General features: G+C 40.8%; 1 long non-coding RNA gene across 2 annotated transcripts in view; it reads right to left on the reverse strand.

Moving 5' to 3' along the window:
- Positions 1-15660, reverse strand: part of LOC310851340 — an 80835-nt gene that overhangs the window by 34324 nt on the left and 30851 nt on the right. The window contains exon 2 of one of the 2 annotated variants that reach the window (XR_014567716.1): positions 5799-5892. This is a non-coding gene — a long non-coding RNA (uncharacterized lncRNA). Of the gene's footprint in view, positions 1-945; positions 1246-5798; positions 5893-15660 lie in introns of those variants that run through there. The other variant, XR_014567717.1, reaches the window with a different exon arrangement.

The following is a 15660-nucleotide window of genomic DNA, read 5'->3' on the forward strand; positions in this document are numbered from 1 at the left end:
CTCTCTCTCTCTCTCTCTCTCTCTCTCCTATTACATATCAGACAGACTTCAACTTTACTGTCTTTTGAGTAGGGCTTACTGCCAAGCAGCCATTAGCAGACCAGTCTTCCCTGACCTTTTTCAAGTTGCAAGAAAGGAGATTCCGACTAAACATTTGGAATAACTTTCTGACAGTAAGAGCTGTACAGCAGTGGAACAGACTCCCACAAGAGGTGGTGGACTCTCCTTCCTTGGAGGTTTTTAAGCAGAGGTTGGATGGCCATCTGTCATGGATCCATTAGTGGAGATTCCTGCATTGAATGGCTTTAGACTAGATGACCCTTGGGGTCCCTTCCAACTCTTAAGATTCTGTGTTTCTGTGACCTGTCTCTTTGCCACTCCTTTTTGTTTTGTCACGTCCCTGAACATTCATATTCCAGGTCAATCAGCTCTATAGATTAACGATGTAATAAATAAATAAATAATTGATATTGTATAAATGGTTTTGTTTAAATAAATATATATTTGCCCATCCCTATTCATAACATGAAGTGTTATCCACAGTTGGCAGAATTATATACACATGGATATAGAGGTAGGAAATTTGAAACAGTGGGACCATAGACATTTGACTTCATTGTTTACTTTCTCCCTCTTAGGCATGCTGCCAACTGAGAATAACATTTTATGCATTTGATAAAGTGGAGCCTGGTTGACCAAATGTGACACGGTAATAAATTGGTTTGTCTAATTTAAAGTGCTACAAGACTCCCTGTTGTATGTGTTGAACGGAGCAGACAGATAACTGGACCAAAGTCATCCAGGTTTATATTATTGACAGTGTTGTTGTTGCTTTATGCAAATCTGAACCCAGGTCTTCTGGTCCTAACCCAACACTCAAACACATAAATAGCACAAGAGAGGTTCAAAGGCAATTGAATCCTCACAATCACAAGTGAAATTGACCTCTGAATGCTGGCTTTCATTCTGTTCTATGTGGCTGAATTATTTGGTCATTGTAGACAGGTTGTTTCTCCAATCCTTGTAGCACAGCCCTGGGAAGAGGATTTGTCATCTGTTGAAAGAATGACACACACTGTGCCACAATTATCAGTGCTGGATGCACTCATCATATTAAAATCAATATATGAAGAATAGAATCAGAAAAAATGGGACAAAGTGTTTAAAATGTTATAACTGGTCCAGACATGGAAAGTGCTTGCATGTGGGATTAGACTCAATTTGATTAAAATAATCAATAATTTTGCAAGGCTGCAGTAAAGCTAATAAAAGTTGCTTTTATAACGCTCTTTTCTTAGACAATATGTCTTGGTTTAGCATGTCAATATGCCACATCTCTGTGAAACAATTTAGTTGTAAAGCTCCTGTTAGCATATCTTAGCTTCTTTGTAAATCATGTAATTCTACATCCCAATCCAAAGCATTTACTTGAATTAAGTCCCATTTATTTCAGCAGGCAGCAAGTATGTATGTCTAGGATCATAGAATTTGTGATAGAAATGAATGCTGAGACTACAGTCAACCGAGCCCCAATGCTGCACAGTCTCAATTCATTTAAATAGGGAATGTGCAGAACAACATGATGGCACTTAACAAATGAAATTATCTAAGCCAGGGGTGAAGAATCTGTGGCCCTCCCATTATTGTTAGAGTCCAGCTTCCATCAGCCCTACAAAGCATGGTCAGTAGGCAGCGATAATAGGAATTATAGTCTCGATGGCCACTACATTTATTGCATAGGGTTTTAATGCAAGCCATCTGCTTGCCGAACACCAGCCCTACATTTGTCCTTTTTAAAGGCTGTTGTAGATAGTTTGGACCAGATTAAATGCCTTCTCAGTAGTCCCTCACAAGAGAAATTTCATCTGGAGTTAATGTAAAAATGAGATTCTTTCATGCCACACTTTTTCTGTTCAGATTTACATTGCAACAGCCCCCAATGCCTGCTTTCACATCCCTTGATCGCTGTGCTATATATTTTGTAAATAAAAAAACACTTTCAGAGAAGGAGAACTCAGATTTAGTCAATAATTCAGTTGGTTATTTTGGCCAAGTCCTACCTATCTACTGGCGTCAGTTCCTCATCTTCTCTCTCTCTCCCCGCACCCCCCAGATAGATAGATAGTTAAACTGATGAAGAAAGACAGTGTGAACTGGACAGTTCTTGAATGCAGAGCACAAACCCAGTGATAGGTCACAGGAGGAGATGCTACATTACCTGGTAAATGACATCAGTTCCTTATTCCCCATCTCCATAGTGATGATGCAGCTTTAGCATTCCCTAACACTAATCAATATACCTCTGCACAAGGAGCACATTGCTCGCTCAACCTGCTGGATCATAACTATCGTCCATAATGCGCTTTGATAGAATATGACAGGCATTCCGGCAGCCATCTTGTGCACTCATATATTTCTCCCAGTGATGTCAAGGAGCTGTGACAGTAGCAGCATTTTAGATTGTGTCTGTATAAAGCCAGAGGCATACCTAGGGGTTGGCAAAAGTGGCCTCTGCCAGGGGCGCAGGCCCAGGGGGCTCGCAAAAATCACCTATCATACTATGAAGTGTATGGCGGTTATGTATGTGAAAATAATAAACTCTTTGGAAAACCAAGGAAATCAAAAAAATCTGAGCTTGGTCATGATGCAGCATTGCTGCTGAAACAACAGGACCGGCCATTTAACTCAGAAAACTGCCTGGATGAGATACCACTGAAAATATATTGAAAATAAGGACTTATTTAAAATGTAGGTGTTTAATATTTTTTAAAAATATATATATTTCTTACTGCCCTGTTTTTGTTCAGTTTTGGCTTAGAGGCTTGTTTAATTTTGGGGGACTTAGACTTAAGGAGAGAGAGAGAGAGAGAGAGAGAGCGCGAGCGAGCGCCCTGGTGTTAACTCAGAACAAAGCAGTTAGAAGCCTAGTTCTGTAATACGCTGGGAGCATCAAACACCTGCCATAACAGACTTAGACATGTGGTTCCAAAAATATAGGATAGAGGGATAAAGGTGTGATATAAGGGTAGAAAAAGTAGACAAAAGAGAAGCTTCCTCCCCATGTCACGTGAAAGCTGAGTGACAGAAGTTTCAGGATAGACCAAATGAAGCACTTCTTGACACAGCCCGGAAGTTAAATTATGGAATTTGCTACACAAGATGTAGTGGTGGCCGTCAGATTGGATGGATTTAAAAGGGGATTCATGGACAATAAGGCTATCAATTGCTATAGCTATATATTAACTCCAGTATTCCCCCGAGTACCAGTTGCTGGGGACCTTGAACAGAAGAGTTACTGTGCTCTTCTCCGGCTTGTGAGCTTCCCAAAGACATTAGTTGGTCACTGTTGGAACAGTGACGACAGACCTTTGGTTTGATCCAGCAGGGCTCTTCTGTAAAAATGGACAGACATTATCACAGGCACAGGGATTTGATCGCAAACCTGTCATGGCATTTCTGACCCTTAGATGTTGGATTGCAGTGTTTTCCAGAGATAATTGCAGTAACCTATGGGAAAGCAACTAAGGACCTAAATGTAATATGTGTAAAACAAAAACAAAAAACCACACCACTCACACAGCACTGTTGCTAGGCAGATGTAAAACCAGTTCAAAGAACCATTGCCACCAAACCACCTCAAACAATCCTTTCTTTCTTCCATTACTTATCATGCATTAGGAATCAAATGACTTCAACCCATTATTAATTCCTTGATGGCCAAGGTTTAGACAAAGAAATCTAACTCACCCAAGTGAGGTAGGAGCAAAATCAATCATGTTTTGGGTCCCTCTGACTAAGATTGCCTTTTTTTCTAGCTAAGGAAAGACAGAAATTCTTTTGCCAACGTGAATGTTAAGTACAAAACCCCAAATTACTGTCCATCATGTAGCTATAAAATAAGAATAAAACTTGCATGTATGTTGAGAATATTTTGTGTATATTGTTTTGGCCATCTTTATTACAGTCTTGTGTTAGTATCATTCCTATGCTGCGGAACTTTTCCTGAGAAAGAGTAGTTTGCTGAACACCATCTAAGAAGTTTGTGGATGAAGCAAGATTAGAGTGGGGGTTGTCTGCTTAACAGCTCACACTATGAATATATTTCACCATCTCCTAAAGCACAAGTTCTGGTTTGCCAAGCTGAGAGTGCACCATCCTGACAACAAGCTTTTATTATGCAGTGGTTTTTAATGTCTCCAGTATGCTTGGTCACTCATTATCAACTCATCCAATTTAAGGTTTTGTTTCATTGATAAATATTACAAAACCAGAGTAATGAACAACTGTATAAATTCATTAATGGCTGTGTAGGGGAAATATAAAAAATGATGTATCTCCTCAGAAGCACTGCTTTTTAGTGGGGTCAACTCACATGTCTAGCATTGAGTCATCATGCACAGAGAAATTGTATAGATGTGTGAACCAGCTGCTTGTTCAAAGGTTTCTACCTACCTCTGTACAGTTTTCTCGTGTGCTATGCTTTAGCATATGCCCCTCTTAAAAGCAGAGAAAACTGAATTGTAAAATTTGGTATACATTCTAGAAGTACCCTAGAAATCTATTTGAAGTGCATCTGAAGTTAGTTTATTAAATTTGTGGTGCTAAGTCATTTAAATCAACATGGACTTGCTGGCCTTCATTGACTGCTTCATTGCCAGCAAATCAATCCAGTTAAATATATACTAAAGCAGTACTGTACTATGTGTTGTCCAGATACCCATGTGTTTTTAGTGTAGATGCCACTGGACAAGTCCTAATAAATCATCTTCAGCACAACACTATTGCACAGTGATCTGGTAGTAGCATAGACAAATCTACAATCTTGATTACATTTGCAGGACAAACAGAAGCATATCCAGTAAACATGAGCTTGCGCAAACAGAAGGTTATCCATGAAGGACATGAAGCAAAAAACCGAGGATATGCGAATAATGATCACTGAGCACAATATATCTTAATTTTGTGTTGCTGTTTTTTTACTCTGCTCTTTTATTGCTTACTACTGATTTATTGTGTATGTATTTCTATTCAAACGGGCCTGCAAATACTTTTTGAAGTGTGGTATGTAAATCTATTAAACAAACATATATGCCTGGGCAAATGCCTTTTGATAGATGCAGGAATATACATTGTCTGGTGCATTTAGACAGACAACATATCTTAACAGGTTTATGGAAAGTAGCACATGAACTAGTGCACAAATATAACATAGACCACTGTTACACAAACACTTAACACTTGAAGCACAGTTTTCTCAATTAAAACATTTCTTCATCAGTGCCATGGATAATGGACAAACATCATCCCAACTGGGCTGGGGAATAGATATTATTTCTTGGTGCCAAATCCTAAGCCTGTGCTTCCAGGCCAATGTTAATGTTTCTGGGGTTCCCCCTGCCCATCAGCTGTAGTGTGAACTGCATCAGGAAATCCTGGTGGTGGCATTTCCCCTCCCCCCAGGATGATGTCACCACCCAAAAATTGGCAGAGAGAGGAGAGAGTAAATACTGCATGGGGCATACTTGCTCTGACAGGCAGAGGATGTTAGCTAAATCCTACAGAGGGGCTTAATTTTCCAAAGCACATTTCAATTTCTCAGACAGCACAGTTTGGAAATCACTGGCAAACTTACACAGATGCAGGCTTGGGTTACTGTATACACATTTCCCCGTGTCTCTTTTTTCTGAACTAAATGTTCAGGCACCTTATCTCGATCAAGAAATAGGGCTGGTGTACAGTAACAGCAACCACAAAACGAACAATTAACATGCATACATACAATATTCACACAGACATACCTAAAATAGGTCTCTTCTTTCCAGAAGGTTGTCTGATGGTTTTCATTTTCAGAATATGTATCCTTTTTCCCCCTGAAGGACACAGATGAGCACACTGAGAACAAAGCACAAAAACAACAGGAACAGAAATATAGTAGATGCTAACTTGTGCTTATAAAAAATTCCTTCTTTCACTTTTATTCAAGGAAGGAACAACCAGCAATGTTCTCTTCATAAGTTATTTTATCTGAAGGAAATCTGGAATTTGGTATGGGAATAAGAGTGTAGTTGCCATCAGGGCTAACCTGCCCATTAGCTATGCTGAGACCTTTGCTCAGTTTTGCCGTACAGATTTATTTATTACTTCTTCACCAAAGATTCCTAAGCAAACTCAGCAGTCATGGGATAAGAAAATTGGGGGGGGGGTCTCTTATGGATCAGGAAGCAAAGAATGAAGGGGCCAACATGGCATGTATCACTGAGACTTGGGCAGAGGAGTGGGGTGGACCTGACTAAATTTGGCTGCGCTCAGTACAGCAGAGGGCCAGATTGAAGGACAGTGGGGGGAGTGGGGTTGCCATTGTCAATAAAAGTGTCATCTCTTTCCCCAGGAGATATATTGATATTTGGATGATACTAGATATTGGTCTTGCATCTTGAAAAATGATCTTAGTTAAGCACAGTTCATGATGGAGACCTGGACATGATGGAGAGTGGTTTTAGATATATGCAGGAAACCATACATATCCCAAAGAAGGGCAGTGCCAAAGAATGCTCCAACTGCCGCACAATTGCGTTCATTTCACACACTAGCAAGGTTATGCTTAAAATTCTACAATGCAGGCTTAAGTGGTATGTGGATCGAGAACTCCCAGAAGTGCAAGCTGGATTTCGAAGGGGCAGAGGAACAAGAGACCAAATTGCAAACACCCGCTGGATTCTGGAGAAAGCTAGAGAGTTCCAGAAAAACATCTACTTCTGCTTCATTGGCTACGCAAAAGCCTTTGACTGTTTTGACCACAGCAAACTATGGCAAGTTCTTAAAGAAATGGGAGTACCTGATCACCTCATCTGTCTCCTGAGAAATCTCTATGTGGGACAAGAAGCTACAGTTAGAACTGGATATGGAACGACTGATGGTTCAAAATTGGGAAAGGAGTACGACAAGCTGTATATTGTCTCCCTGCTTATTTAACTTATATGCAGAATTCATTATGTGAAAGGCTGGAGAGGAATCCCAAGCCAGAATTAAGATTGCCGGAAGAAATATCAACAACCTCAGATATGCAGATGACACAACTTTGATGGCAGAAAGTGAGGAGGAATTAAGCAACCTCTTAATGAGGGTGAAAGAGGAGAGCGCAAAATATGGTCTGAAGCTCAACATCAAAAAAAACCCTAAGATCATGGCCACTGGTCCCATCACCTCCTGGCAAACAGAAGGGGAAGAAATGGAGGCAGTGAGAGATTTTACTTTCTTGGGCTCCATGATCACTGCAGATGGTGACAGTAGTCACGAAATTAAAAGACGCCTGCTTCTTGGGAGAAAAGCGATGACAAACCTAGACAGCATCTTAAAAAGCAGAGACATCACCTTGCCAACAAAGGTCTGTATAGTTAAAGATATGGTTTTCCCAGTAGTGATGTATGGAAGTGAGAGCTGGCCAAAAAGAAGGCTGATTGCCAAAGAGTTGATGCTTTTGAATTATGGTGTTGGAGGAGACTCTTGAGAGTCCCATGGACTGTAAGAAGATCAAACGTATCCATTCTTCAGGAAATCAGCCCTGAGTGCTTACTGGAAGGACAAATCCTGAAGCTGAGGCTCCAATACTTGGGCCACCTCATGAGAAGAGAAGACTCCCTGGAAAAGACCCTGATGTTGGGAAAGATTGAGGGCACAAGGAGAAGGGGACGACAGAGGACGAGATGGTTGGACAGTGTTCTCAAAGCTAACATGAGTTTGACCAAACTGTGGGAGTGGAAGACAGGAGTGCCTGGCATGCTCTGGTCCATGGGGTCACAAAGGGTTGGACACGACTAAGCGACTAAACAACAACAACAAGGTAAGCATACAGGTTTCACGATCCTCAGCCTGATACTATTGCCTGCTCTGAACTTGTAGGCTAATTTGCACATAAAGCTCTGCCTTCCCCAGTCCTGCTCCAAACACCTTCCTAGACAGATCAAACCATGTTTCTTTCCCTCCACATATTGAACTGGCTGCCTTTTAAGATGGATAGGAATGTCTGTGTGTTCCAGAGACTGGCCTACACACCACTATGAAGTCACACCCACACCATACTTTTAAAGCGCATTTAAAGCACGTGGCTTCCCCCAAAGTATCATGAGAACTGTAGTTTACACCTCACAGAGCTACAATTCCAAGCACAATGGTAACAAATGGTTTCCCTTATTTGACATAAGCACAAATAACGTCCATCGTCATACTTCAGTGTACAATGGTGCCTCGCAAGACGAAATTAATTCGTTCTGTGAGTTTCTTCGTCTTGCGTATTTTTCGTCTTGCGAAGCACGGATGCACCCTGGTATTAACGGTTTTAAGAAAACGGAAACAAACTCGCAAGACGTTTTGTCTTGCGAAACAAGCCCATAAGGAAAATCGTCTTGCGAAGCAACTCAAAAAACGAAAAACCCTTTTGTCTTGCGCGTTTTTCGTCTTGCGAGGCTTTCGTCTTGCAAGGCATTCGTCTTGCGAGGTACCACTGTACTTATAAATTTTAGCTATGTTGCAAGATGCTATGATGTTAATATGTAAAATGTCAGAACACTGCGAGCTTATCTGGCACTGTTAAGTGGATACCACTAGAGCAGTAGCAGTAAGACTAACGCATTGAACAGGAAGTTGGATTAAATGGTCTCCAAGACCCCTCCGATACACGATTCTGTAATTCAGTGTTACCAGAAAGGAGCAGAAGACATAACATGGATCTGTTTTAACCTCTGTTGCAAGGCATGAGAATAGTGGAGTACAGACCAGACAGTTTGAGATAATAGGATATATAACTGGCCTTGAATGAATGACCTGAAGTTGGAGTCTCTATTTCTTAACTTATCTAGATCACAGGTAAAAATATGCCAAAGGCAGAAATCAGGGTCAGTTTGCATAGACAGTATAATAGAAGTCTGCTGTCAGTTTCTGCAATGGATCCATAAACTGTACATTTGCCAGACAATGGGACTAGAAAATTGGAATGTGACTTAAGAGTAATTCACTCCACCATCTCTGTAATAGAAGAATTCTATAAACTTAAAATCATCCCCAGAGAAGCAGCATAGCCATTTTAGGGCAATACAGTTTGTTAACCTATTATCCTTCCAGTTAGGCAGTAATTTCTGATATTCCACATTCAGTTTTCTTTGCTGCATCTTTTTTGGTGAGGATCTAAACATCCTGTGAATAGAGTTCCGTTCATGGCATGCTTCTGTTGAAGGAAAGGAGGCAGTAATTTTGCTGATCTCCCCTCCCCACAGCAACCCCCTATATCCCCCAAAATCTGCTCTAGTGGAGTTTTGGAGGATTGGAGGTTGCTCCTGGGTGGGACGAAATGGATGAAAGTTGTCTCTCATCCCTTCTAACAGCAGGAGTTCCCTTCTGAATCAAAGACACATCCACAAATGGATGAAGCCCCTCCATTTCTGGAAAAGCAAGTCCACATACAAGCCATTTTTTCCTGCCCTGCCTCAAGTCTCATTGTGATTAGTTGCCCTCTCTCTACTTTATGAAAGAAAGGCTTTATGGAAGATCTCAATGTATTGCATAAAATTTTAATGTCCCCCCCCCATCATCTTTTGATAAGTATACAGGCGATAGCTCATCTCTTTAGTATATCAACCACTTTTCATGTGTGAATGATCCAGCTAAAAAGCCATCAAACACAACTTCAGCTTAGAGACAATGCTTTTCAATAAAGCCAATTGATCAGGTGCAAGTGGTGAGGTTTCAAGCATTTTACTTTTGTGATACTTTCCCAGTTCTTTCTGCCTTTTACACATGTCATGTATATGTCTGTATCTTGCTGCTTTTCTTCTCTGAATCCTAAACTCCTTCTCTAAATGCTACCCCAAGTGGATGGCATTAATTTTACAGAGGCATTTTTTTGTTTTATTTTTTGTGGCACACTGTTGAGATACTGTAATCTCATAGTCTTCTCAAAGTTGCTGTAGCCTAAATAGTTTTCCACTGATTTCCACTCCCCATCTATATACGTTTAATACTTGGATTGTGCAATGGTGCAATTGCAAAGATGCAGATGGCTAAGCCTGCCAGGAGAACCTCCTATTATTGCTACAAGGAAAGCCATTTGTGTAATGCTGCTTTAATGTCATTTAGTGTGGTTAGCCAGGTTCCTAACAGTTTTATTCCCAGCACTGCCCAATGTCTTGAGGGGAGAAAATTGTTTAAGACCACAGAGTAGAGCTGGGACAGGCATGCAAGCAGCAGTGAGGAAGGGATAGCTTCTGCTGCTTTGCAGGATCCTAAGGTGTCACAAGAGTGCCAACTGTGGCCTCCTGCCAGTGCTGGGACCTGATTGTAGCAGCTCAGGCACACAGCAGCTCAGAGGATTAGCGACAAGTCATTAATGAAAATGTTGAACACCACTAGATCCTGGACAGATCCTGCTAAACCCCACTTGTTAGCCACCTTCCATTGATTCTTTCATTCCTCCTGGTAGTGTTAAGTTTAGCGTTGCCGCATTTCGAAAAGTGAAAATCCAAACACAAAATTTGTTGCGTTTTTTGGCATATATATTTTTTGCAAAATCTTTTTTCAAAAACGTTTTTGAGCTATTTTTAAGGAAAGTTGCCAAAATCTACACTTTCGACACTGATTGCCATACATCTGTATTTTCCCAGAAATTCAAGTGATTTCCGCCCTAACATGGTTTTTGACAGCCAAATCCCGGTTATGTCTGGGAAATTCTGGACATATGGCAACCCTATGTTAAGCAAATACAGATTTTCAGACAGCTGGACCTGAACATACAGGTTTTCAAGCAGCTGGGTGATGTAATACAGCATAGTCTAAGCCACATTTTTGCAATTTGCCATTATTGAAGGCCTTGCTGAAACTGGTATGTGTATTTGTAAATTTGGCCCTCTTGATTGTAGCCACCTGGTAGGTATTCGCCCACAATCACCGTACCCAATGACATGGAACCTTGCCATTGCATGTATGTTGCAGGTGTATGTTTCAGCAGGCAGATGGCAAGGGTGAAGCTTGCCTCTACCTGCCTTCTACATGCTCGTTAAACATGTTGAGAGCAGCTGGGAACAGTTTGGAGTACGTCATTTGAATTGAGGAGCAAGAGAGCTATGTTGTGTCTGAAACTGCAGGACCTTGAGATATAGGAGTTCTCTCTGATGCAGGGCTGGTGGAATTGCTGCCTCTTGTTGGAAAGTCTGCTTACCTCTAATCACTCAGCTTTTATATTGGTAAATGAAATCACTATTACAAGCAAAAGAAACTCAACCATAGATGGACAGAGAAAAATATCTGACACATTCCAAATTGTGCTGACAGATAAGGAAATTAGTTTGGCTCTTCAATATTTGCTGTTAACATACCCATGCTTGCTTCTGCTAATCATTCTGTTTTATTGTACCTCTGCTGTTCTCAGTGTAGAAGCCAGACTACCTAGTGGTACAGGTATTTATTATACCCTGGCCCTTCTCTAAGAATTTCAGAGTGGCTTACACATGGTTCCCAAGATGTATCCTACCCAGATACCTTACAAGTCCAGACTTGCTCAGCTTCAACAGTAGGACTACATCATCATGAGCCTTCAGGAGACAGGAACTCCCTATTGAACAACGAATAGAGGTTTTATATGTTAATACTAGAAGCCTCTGAGCCAAGATGGGGGAACCTGGAGTGCTTGGTGCTAAACAACAACATAGTGGGCATATCAGAAACCTGATGGAATGGAGAAAAACAGTGAGACACAGTTGTCTGTGGGTATGAACTCTGTTGAAAGGGCAGAAAAGGGCACATTAGAGACTGTGTCAAACAGGGAATACAGTTCAACAAAGTGGAAGAAACTCTTCCACAGAATTGCTGCGGGTAACAATACCAGGCATGAAAAGTAATTTAGAACAAGGGATGTACTATGGCTATTTGATCAAAATGATGACTGTGAGATGGAGAAATAAATCAGGGAGGTGGCTAAAGAGAAAGTGTTGTAAGAATGGGCGACTTCACCTACTTTCAGATCAATTGGGCAAATGCATGTTCAGGTCACAACAAAGACAGTTACTATTATTTATGTAGTACAGTACCATCCATCTGCATGGCATTTTACAGAGTAGAACAGGATAGGTCACTTTTTCAGAGGGCTTACAATCTATAATCTGACAAGGGAGACAACAGAGAAGAAGGTGGTAAATGGGAGTAGAGATAAACAAGGAACAAATATGTACAATTTCAGTTACAGTGAATTAGGCTCAGTTGCAGCAGGGAGAGGAGGGGACTGTGTCAAAGGATTCACCGAAAAGGTGGGTTTTGAAGAGGAAATTAGCATCACATAGATGTTCTAGGTTATGTTCCAAGATTAAGGGGCAGGAAGAGAGAAAGAGTGGTGTTATTTGGGAGAGAAGGGTAAGCTGCATAGCCAAGGGTGGTTGAGCTGGAAGAGCAATGGTGATAGGCAGGGATGGTTAAGAGCAGAGAGATGGGGATGAGATTCTACTGGAACTGTGAATGGAAAAGTTATTAGCATGGGGACATAAGGAAGGATGTAACATGATCAGGGCAGTAAAAGAGCTTCGTTTACTTCAGCAGTAGACTCCTATACAAAGGTGAGACAGTACAACCCAGAGAGAATACAGTGACAATAGACGAAGTGTGAGATTACTAGCACTAGAGATGATGTAAAGAGAGACGCTAGATGACTTGGGCATGGACTAAATATCATTCATATATATACATATATATGTGTGTGTATGTATATATGTGTGTGTGTGTGTATACCACTTGATTATAAGTAAACCTCTCTCTCTCTCTCTCTCTCTCTCTCTCTCTCTCTCTGTGTGTGTGTGTGTGTGTGTGTGTGTGTGTTAGGAGAGAGAAAAGGCAAAGAGAGAACAAAGACTCCTTCCTGTCTTACAGGGTAGATTAGTGACATTGTCAATGGATATTGAGAATGAACTAGGACAAGGGGAGGAAAGTAAAGGGCCGAGGAAGGGGAAGGAAGAACTGGAATAAAAAGGAAGAGGCGGGAGTGAGAAAAAGTCAGTTCAGAATGGATGGGTTCCATTCAGTCAAATTATTTCACAAGAATTTGTTTAAAATAAGTTGTTTAAAACTCAGCCTGGTAATAAGATAGTTTGTTTACTACTCTCACTCTAAATACTAAATACCAAGTAATAAAAATATTTCCTGCTTTGGGGAGCCTGTTTCAGGACTAACCATCTATTTCTGGAATCTTATGCCTATATCTGTGCAACATCCTTAAGTCAAATTATTTTGTTTACCAAAACATCAAGCTGCTTAAAACTCAACCTGTTAATAAAATAGCTTGATTATGTGCATGGAAAGCTCCTTCAGAGTAATTAATGTTATGCATATACCAGGTTGGCAGCCAAATTTGGCTAAAAAAAAATAAAATTACAAAAGGAGTTAATTTGGAATTCGTTTATGGGAAGAAAATATGAAAATATTTTTAATATCATATCAAATCATAAAATTTGATATGGAAAACCAGAGTGTATAACTTGAAATTTCAATATAGGACAAAATAAAGATGAAAGCCCACTCTGGGTGGCTCCCAGCAGAATAGTAAATATACACGATATACACATATTAATGATACAGGTGTTAATAGAAAGCTCAGTTGTTTAAGTGGCTTTGAAAATCCAAGCACCATTCAAACCATCAAATATTTAGCTATCTACATTATATAAATTGCAGAGCCAAATTCTGTGCATCTTGCATATGTTCAGAATCCTATTGGCATCAACACAACCAATCAGCTTGCCAAAATGTATGTAGTTGGTCCACAATCCCATGTGATCAAATGTTATTATAACAGAGACCATATTAGCTGTCTCTTAGTGCAGACCCTATCAGCCTGAGCTTCCACAGCCACAGCCTGCCATGAAACCCTATTGGCAGGATTGGCAGCAACAACAGCAGATATGTTCTATGATAATATCTTATTCTCTTGTTAATTATGTTGTTTTAAGTGTGCATTTTTATTTGGCCTCTTTTGGTAATGTTTTCTTTTGAACTCTTTAAGATAAAATTTTCATTGTTCACTAACTTTACTGAATTAAATGTCCGTCCTGTAGTTGGCCACCTTTGTAATGTTTTAATTTTGAAGTCTTTTAAGATAATATTTTAGTTTTCTGTTAATTATGTTGCATTGAATGTCTACTTTATATTTGACTTTCTTCAGTAATGTTTTATTCTGGATTGTTTTATTTTATGCTTTGAGATTCTTTTCTTAAAAATACAAAGTGGTATAGAAATTAAATTATTATTAATAATAATAGAAAATCTTTTGAGAGAATACACACACACTGTATATACACACAATAAGTGCAAAATCATTCCTACTTAAGGATATACTTTAGGCTCTTCTTTTATTTTCCTCAAATGAGCATGAAAAGTGTGTGGATCATGTTGTTATATGATTTAGTCCAGGGGTCGGCAAACTCTGGCCCCTGGGCTGGATCATGCCCACCAGGGTCCTAAATCCAGCCCGCGCCGCGAAGCCGAAACCTGCCGCAAAGCCGAGACTCCCGGCAATGGCAACGGGAGGAATAGGCTGAGTGGCGACAGCTCTGCCAATCAAACACCGCACCTGGTTTACCTCAGTGCGGCGTGTGGACATCTCTGTCAATCAAATGCCGCTGAGGTAAACCAGGCACGACATTTGATTGACAGAGCTGCCACTACTTGGGCTCTTCCTCCCGCCGCCACCGCCACCGCCCTGGTGCTCCTGTGGGCCAGAGAGCAGCACAGACAAGCTCTCTCTGCCTACCCGCTTCATGAGAAGGAGTGGCGGTGGTGGCAGCCCCTGGCAAAGTAAGCTGAGCGCCTTCTTTCTCTAGGCAGGGAGGAAGCCAGTTTTGTGCCACCGCTGCCAGCCCTTTGGCAAATGAGGCAGGCGGCAAACCAAGAAGGCGGCTGGGGGGGGGACTACTTGCCCCCCTCGCAGTGTGCATAGGAGTTCATTTTTTTATAAAAAAAATAGTCCGGCCCTCCACAAGGTCTGAAGGACAGTGGACCGGCCCCCTGCGGAAAAAGTTTGCTGACCCCTGATTTAGTCACTAGGTTATGTGCTAGATTGTAGGAAACAGTAACTTTCTTGTCTAGCTTTCTAGTGGTATGAAAGCCTTGGTGTCAGAAGTAAAGTTTATAAAGCTACAAATTCCTAACGTGACAAAGAAAAGGGCACAGTTCCCTGCATCTGAAACCTTCACCTTTAGTAGTACTTTCAAAATGGAAGGAAATAATTGCTTGCTTCTGCCAGGCCATAAACCTCCACAAGGAAAAATGAATAATGCAGGTAAGCTTGGCACTTTATGTCATGAGAAAGTAGCAGAAGAGGACCACAAGCACAACTCCGAGAGAGTTTGTGTCAAGTCTGAGGCCCATTTCATCTCCAGGGGGGAATGTGGTTTATGAGAGGATCTGCTTCTATCAAAGAGCTCAGAAGCCAAGGGATATCTTATTGAGTCATTTGTTAGGGCCAGCCTTGTATGAACACTGTGAGTTTTCTGATAAAAAGAAGCATCTTAGAGAAAGAACAGTTCTTGGAATTCTAGACAAAGGGTGCTCTAGAAAAAAAATGCAGCTAATAAAGAACTCTTAGCTCTTCACAAAGCCACAGTGGTGGCAAGGCAATCAGTGTTGATAAAA

Source organism: Podarcis gaigeae, assembly GCF_964106915.1.
Source record: "Podarcis gaigeae genome assembly, chromosome: 1".
Classification (NCBI taxonomy): domain Eukaryota; kingdom Metazoa; phylum Chordata; class Lepidosauria; order Squamata; family Lacertidae; genus Podarcis; species Podarcis gaigeae.